The sequence below is a fragment of the Neomonachus schauinslandi genome, chromosome 11 (genome assembly GCF_002201575.2).
Source record: "Neomonachus schauinslandi chromosome 11, ASM220157v2, whole genome shotgun sequence".
In the NCBI taxonomy this organism is placed as follows: domain Eukaryota; kingdom Metazoa; phylum Chordata; class Mammalia; order Carnivora; family Phocidae; genus Neomonachus; species Neomonachus schauinslandi.
In genome coordinates, this window is record NC_058413.1 from 31,699,281 (window position 1) to 31,707,256 (window position 7,976).

At 41.9% G+C, this 7,976-nt stretch overlaps 1 pseudogene; it reads left to right on the forward strand.

Moving 5' to 3' along the window:
• Nucleotides 1-6,211: 6,211 nt before the first annotated feature.
• Nucleotides 6,212-7,506, forward strand: LOC110576668 (annotated as a pseudogene).
• The last annotated feature ends 470 nt before the right edge of the window (nt 7,507-7,976 follow it).

A 7,976-nucleotide genomic window follows, 5' to 3' on the forward strand; every position in this document is an offset into this window, starting at 1 on the left:
ATAGAGGGCTGGAAGTCAGAATTCCATCACAGTTCTGCAGGGGAGGGCCCCCACCTCCTTACTGCAGAGAGGCTGGGCAACAGGGCTCTGCCCCATGGACTCTATCCCTGCACCTGTTAGGGTGGAGGAGGGACATGACTTGCCCATGGTATGAGCCCTTTGAGCAAGCAGGTATGGATAAAGGTTTCTGACCCACTGGGCTGTACTTTTCACAAAGAACTTTTCACGTACTTTGTCTAGAGAACCCAGGCTCCTCTTGTGGCTATTTTTTGGTCTTCACCTGTTTCCAGTTGTAGGCTTCTCTAGTGCCAAGACCAAGACAAATAGGAGGCAAGAAAAAAAACCAGGGAATTCACTTCCAGGTAATTATTCGAGTCCTGAGGCTCCTAGCCAACACAACTTCTCTTCTCTATTTTTCAGACTTACGTATTTTGTCCAGGGGGTTTTGTTGTGATTAGTGGGAGGAGCAAAATGGAATGCCAGAACTGGAAACTACAACTGATTTAAAAAAAAAAAAACTTTAAAAATAAGATTTCAGGAGAATAACTGCAGCATTCTCAAGGGTTAGAAGTTTTCTTGACTGAGGGACATATCTAGAATTTATTGACTCAGTCCAATATAGAAAACACTGTGCAAGGTAGGCTCAGTTCTTGTCTCAGTTTTTGTGTGACCTTGGGCAAATTGCCTCACCTGTCCATTTCTAAAACTCTTCATCTCTCAAAGACATACTTGGACTTGATCTGGATTAGTAAATAAGGTTCATCTCTTGAGCCATCAAAATGAAATAGGAAAGCTTTTTGAGACATACTTTAAGACCATGATTAGGCTTAGTGAGAAAGAACACTGTATTTTATTAGGAATGTCTGCCTTACATACAAGATAAGATTATAGTAGCATACCTTCTTTGTTTTTTATTCTTTGGACTAGAAGATCTCTCAGAACCTTTCTAGTTCTACAATTCTATAATTCTAATACAAAAAAGAAATTAACTTCAATATATAGATATTTTAAATGAAGGTAAAAGAGGTAAAAATTATCTTATGAGAAGGAAAGATAAACCACATTAGGAACACAGGATGAAATAATTAAGAAAAAAATTTGTCTCCGTTTCCTGACAGCCACAGCAAAAAGGGAAAGTCATTGATTATCTAGATCTCACTCTTTCTCGTTGCTTTTTACCTCCTTTCCTACCTTCAGATGAACTTACAAATTTTTTATATTCTCTTTTCTCTCTATGAATTTGGAAGCTGTAAAGAGTATTTCTATCTTTTAATGGTTATGCTTAGATTTAAAAAATACATTCTTTACAACGTTTTCAAGAAGAGTGTAAAGTTATTCAGTCTTAATACCTCTATCCTCCTCACAAACAGAACAGAGGTGTTAACCTACTAAGTATCCAGGGAAGACTCCATCTTATTTTCTATTATTCTTGTTCAAAGATTTAGTTTCATGTTTTGGATACTTTGCCACTTACTTTTTTCAGTTTCTCTGCTTAGTTTTGTATCTTGTATTACAGTCTTCCTCTGAGTTAAAATTTCTTCTTGCTAATGTATATCCTTTATAATTCTTTTAATGATGGTTTGTGAGTAAAAAATTCTCATGGTCTTATAAGTGGGAAAATGTTTTTATTTCCCTACAATAAGAGTATGTGCCATAGCAGTGATCAGAAGTTAGGATTGGCAATCAAACTCACGTATCACAATATGGTTGAATCTATCATTATATTGACTTAGATTTATAAAAGGATAGAAGTCAGGAAAAAAAGTATTTCTCCCATTTGGAAGCCCTAAAACTATATATGTAGACAGCTTCTTGTCACTCCCCTTACCTACCCAGGATGCGTGCAACAGATAGGGATAACTTCAGTATGTATGTGTTTTTGTTTTTGTTTTTTAAGATTTTATTTATTTGAGAGAGAGAAAGAGAGAGCACGAGCAGGGGGGAGGGGTAGAGGGAGAAGCAGACTCCCCACTGAGCAGGAAGCCCGATGCAGGACTCGATCCCAGGACCCTGGGATCATGACCTGAGCTGAAGGTAAACGCTTAACCCACTGAACCGCCCAGGTGCCCTGGGATGACTTCAGTGTGTATGTGGTTTAACTTAGCACAGAGAAGCCACAGCTTTAACCCATCAATCTTTTATATTGTTCCTGTCCCATAAGTCCAAGTCTTGTATGCCTACCTATAGCAATCTCAGTCCAGAAGTACTCCCACGAAACCAAAATTTCACAGTAAATAAGACAAATTGTTGTTTCTTATATGTAACACTCCACATTTGTCTTATCTCAACATGTGTCCAAAGAAATGATGCTGTGAGAAGGAAAACAGAGATTTTCTTCCCAGGAAAGCCTTTTTATGTTTAGGTTCTGGGCCTAATCTCACAGGTGGTTTAGCCAGGCATAGAATTCTAGACTGAGAGTGATTGAGAGTGAAGGCATTGCTCCGTTGTCAACTAGTATCTATAGTTGCTGGTGTGAAGTCCACTGTCTGCCTAATGGTCATTTCTTTAAGAATCTAATTTTGATTTTTCTTTTTCTTTTACTTTCTTTCTTTCTTTTTTTTTTTTAAGTAGACTCCATGCCCAGCATGGAGCCCAAAATGGGATTGAACAACCCTGAGATCAAGACCTGAGCTGAGATCAAAAGTTGGACACATAACTGACTGATCCACCCAGGTGCCCCAAGAATCTGATTTTTCTAATAGATTTTAATATTTTCTCCTTATTTTTAATTTCATTATAATGCATCTAAGTATTCATTTATTTTTATTTATCTTTCTTAGAAGCTGGATTACTTTTTTAATCTGAGGATTTGTGTCTTCAACACTTAAGCTAATGTCTCTTCAACAATTGCTTCTCTACTCTTTCCTTTATTTTTAATTTTTTGAAGCTTCTATTAACCTAAATTTTACCGATCTATCCTCCAACTCTCCAAACTTCTCTTTCATAAGTTCTTCAGTTCTACTTTGTTTTACTAATTCTCTCTTTGTGTCTTTTACAAAGTTTATACAGTCTTATTTCCAGAAACTCTAATCGCCCATTTCTAGATCTGCCTGTTATTGTTTTGTTTCTGCATGTTTTTCTTATTCTTTATTATGAATTGTTTCCTTATTTAACTTTGGTGAAAGTCTAAATATCTTACCATAAAACCTTTTTCAGATTGTTAAATTATTTTCCCTTCTTGGATATTCAAGTAGTACTAGACAGAAGTTTGTTTGTTTGTTTGTTTGTTTGTTTTAAGTTTTCTTTCATGGCATGGTACCCCATCTCATACCCTAATTTCAAACAATTATCCCAGGTCTGATCCCCACTTGCTTGGCACCTTGAGACCCTGTCACTCCATGGGAACTAATCTCTAGTTATCTCTGCCTCTTTACTGTGCCAGAGCCTAGCAGACCCTCAGCTAAAACCCCATTTATTGTTTTGCATTTCCATTCACTTTATGATTCAAAGAAACATATATTTGTCCTTTAGAGTATTGTTATTCTTTAAATTTTTCTCTTTTATTGTTTTTTCTATAGTAACTGTTACCAAAGAAGGGGGTAGCTCAAATGTTGAAACTTTGTCTTGAAGAGAATTATAATAGATCTCATTACCCAATATAAAAAGTATTCCACTTCTTTAGAAACATTCTTTTTTTTTTTTTTAAGATTTTTTTTTATTTATTTTTTGACAGAGAGAGACAGCGAGAGAGGGAACACAAGCAGGGGGAGTGGGAGAGGGAGAAGCAGGCTTCCCTGCTGAGCAAGGAACCCAATGTGGAGCTCAATCCCAGGACCCTGGGATCATGACCTGAGCCAAAGGCAGACGCTAAACGGCTGAGCCACCCAGGCGCCCCTTTAGAAACATTCTTTTGAAGATACATTTAGTAAGATAATGGAAAAAGACTTTGGAGGTGGTTCTTCTGAAGTAGACATTTCTTTACCATTCCTGCATAAAACCAGATAGCATATTACTTAAATGTCATTCAATGATGACATTTCTAATGGAATTAGAGCTGTAGTCTAAATAAATTTTTAAACTTGGTTTAAGGTTAAAATGTAGAGACTGAATGGTTAGCTTCAAATATCCCTCAAATATCACTCTTCTCAGCTAAGCTTTTTGACAGGGCTGAATTTCAGTCAGTCCAAGATTGAGCTCTTTAGAGGAAGTGAAGACATTGTGTTGATTGAAAAGAGATCCATATGCTTTAGGCATATGTTTTAGACTGTCAGGTGGCAAGGCTGACATTCTGTTATAAAAATTCAGGAGCCTGACTTGTATTCTCACCCCAGCAGAAGGCCTTCTCACCCCCCAAAGTGAGCCATAGCAATGCCTGTGAAAAAGATAAACTTTTTATTTAAAAAGTGCTTCAAATCCTCTCAAAGTCTTGGGAGAAACCTCCCTTGAGGTTTTCCATAGCGCAGGAGGAATTTCCTAGGACCCAGAAGGAAAATATTGATAAAAGAAGACCTTAGTTCAGAGGGACTTTTAAAAGGAAGGAACACACATGTCCTTTTTATTCAAAGTTGAATTCAACAAGGAACCTCATACTCATCTCATACTCAGTTCTGAGGATAAGAGAGATGACGGTCAGTTGGTTCCTATCCTTGAAGGATCAGAACAAGACTAGAGACAGAGAGAGGAACCAGAAAATGACTAGTCCTCATGAGACAGAGAAAGACCAAACTAAGGCAATAAGAATGTAGAAGAGATAAGGAAGGTTTAAAATGTATTTAGGAATTTTATAATTCCAGAATGATTCTTACATCTTTTGCTTATTTGACAGAGATGATTGATAGGGCCATTAATCAACACAAAAAATATGGGAAGAAGAGAAGGAAAAGGAGCAATACAGCAAAGAGTTCAGCTGTTAGATTGGACTTTAAGTGTTTGGGAGACCTCCAGATGGAAGAATCTAGTGAGCAGTGTATATACAGTAGATTTTAGTACAGAAACTATAAATTTGGGAGTTATCAGCTTATGGGAATATAGAATGAACAGAGAACTCCTGGGAGAGCAGGAGAAAGTTACCACTTTTGAATCCATCAAAAATTTCTCAATCAGTTGAGATAAATGAGTAAAAATCACAGATTTGGCATTTTTTTAATACCATGAAGCCACAGAACACCCACCTATCCTTCTTTACCTTTGTTGTATCTTGAAATTGGCTCAGCACATCTCCAACTGCTGACAAAATAACCAAGTAACCTGAAAAGTTGGATTTGGAACTACATTCATTTTCTGAAATACATAAACTGCTAGCAAAAAGCTCAGTCTGAGAGACAGAGAGAGATCATGGAATCCCACAGAGGTTCCAGTCCATGATATCAAAGGAGAATGCAAATCTGAGTAAGCAGTATCTCTCATAGGTGGACCAAAAAAAAAAAAAGAGAGAGAGAAAGAGAGAGAGAGAGATGAGGTGGGAGAGGTTCTCCAAATGCTTCATAGAGGGCCATCAGGAGGTAGCAGGGCCCCAGGGATCAGGCAAAATTAAGAGAGCAGGTTAAGAGAAGACAGTTAGAAGCTCCCAGAATCTGGAGAGATTCCAGAAACAAGGCAGATGATGTATTATCAGAACTGTAGTACTTAGAGCTTGGGGGCTAGATCTCAGAGAAGAGGTATTAAAACGCCTGATAGGGGCACCTGGGTGACTCAGTCAGTTACGCATCTGCGTTTGGCTCAGGTCATGATCCTAGGGTCCTAGGATGGAGCCCCACTTCAGGTTCCCTGCTCAGCAGGGAGTCTTCTCCCTTTTCCCCTTCCCCCAGCTTGTGCGCTCTCTCTCTCTCTCTCTCTTTCAAATAAATAAGTAAATAAAATCTTAAAGAAAAAAACAACCCAACACCTGATAAATTACTTCCTCAATAGTACTCAGATCCACGACCTTTTTTCATCTTCGCTGCCACTTTGGTTTAGACCACCACTACGCCCTTGCCTTTATTGAAACAGCCTTTTACTGGATCATTCTGCCTCCAGTTGTGCTCGCTCCTCTTGAGTCCACTCTTGTCACTGCAACTGGAGTGACCCTTTAAAAATATAAACCTGGCCCCGGCTCCGGAGCATAAACAAGAGCGGGCACGGGATGAGGCGGCGGTTGATCCCCCAGGAAGCCAACTGCGGCCAGCGAGGCGGCGAGCGGGGCCGGCGCCAACCCTGAGCGCACCCGACACGCCTCCCCCACCCTACCCCCCACCCCCCAACCGCCCGCCTGGCCGCCCGCCGCGCGCCCACCATGAACCTGGCGAGTCAGAGCGGCAAGGCCGGCGCCGGCAAGCTGCTCTTCGCCAACTTCAAGCAGGACAATACGTCCCTAGCTGTTGGTAGTAAGTCTGGTTATAAATTTTTCTCCCTTTCTTCTATGGATAAGCTGGAACAGAGCTATGAATGCACTGATAATGCATTGTAGAAAGATTGTTTTCAAGCAGCTTAGTGGCCATCGTTAGCCTCAAAGCTCCTAGGAAGCTCAAAGTTTGCCACTTTAAGAAAGGAACCAAGAACTGCAACTACAGCTACTCGAATACCATCCTGGCTGTGAAGCTGAACAGGCAGAGGCTAATAGTATGCCTGGAGGAGTCTCAATATACACAACCTTCGGGACATGAAAGTCCTGCACACGATCAGGGAGACCCCTCCCAACCCTGCAGGCTTGTGTGCACTGTCCACACACAACGACAATGGTTACTTGGTGTACCCAGGCAGTGCCACCATCGGAGAGGTGCAGGTCTTCGACACCATGAACTTGAGAGCTGCGGACATGATCCCGGCTCACGACAGTCCCTTGGCAGCACCGGCGTTTGACTCCAGCGGAACCAAGCTCTCCACTGCCTCGGAGAAGGGGACAGTGATTAGGGTATTCTCCATTCCAGAGGGACAAAAACTCTTTGAGTTCCGGAGAGGAGTTAAGAGGTGTGTGAGCATCTGCTCCTTGGCCTACAGCATGGACAGCATGTTCCTCTCCGCATCCAGCAACACTGAGACTGTGCACATCTTCAAACTCGAGACTGTGAAAGAAAAACCTCAGGAGGAGCCCACCACCCGGACCGGGTACTTCGGGAAGGTACTCATGGCTTCCACCAGCTACTTGCCCTCCCAAGTAACAGAAATGTTCAACCAGGGCAGAGCCTTTGCCACAGTCCACCTGCCTTTCTGCAGCCACAAGAACATCTGCTCGCTGGCCACAATTCAGAAGATTCCCCGGCTCCTGGTGGGAGCTTCCGACGGGTACTTGTACATGTACCTGGACCCCCAGGAGGGAGGCGAGTGCACCCTGATGAAACAGCACAAGTTGGATGGCAGCATGGAGACGACCAATGAAATCTTAGACTCAGCCTCTCACGACTGCCGGTTAGTGACCCAGGCCTACAGCACAGCTGTCGCCACAGGTACTCATGGGCCTTCATCCCCGACCAGACTGGCCTACACAGATGAGCTGGGAGCAGTGGGCGGCACATGTCTGGAAGAGGAGGCCAGCGCTCTGCGGCTGAGGAGGACAGTGAGCATCCTCCTATGATTCTTCGGACTGACTGAACTTGACTTGTGAATGCTGACCCCCAAAGCAGAGAACACTGGCTTGACGGAGGACTTTGTGTTATGCTGCTATGAACTTTGACCCGAGCTGGAGAGAGGATGGCAGAGACTTTAAAAAAAAAAAAAAGATTGTAGCTGTGATCTCATTCCATACTGTTGAGAAATACATCGTTTTCACTTCAGTGGCTTTTAATCCTGCTTAGGAATCTTCGCTTTTTGTTTGTTTTCTCTTTTTGCCAAAATTAACTGTTTGGTGAAGCCCTTGAAACCTTGCTTTGCATGCATTAACGTGCCAAGCCAGAGTAGGAGAACTAGAAGCCACTTTATGACAACGGCAGTTGTTGGGTTTTTAAAATCTGTATAGAATGAGGAGTGTACACGAGGAGGTGGCATCGTGCAGAGTGGTTCCGGGTGTCAAGGTGGGTTCTGCTCGGGCGGGTCCAAGAGCCCTCTCTGGGCTTGCCAGGCTT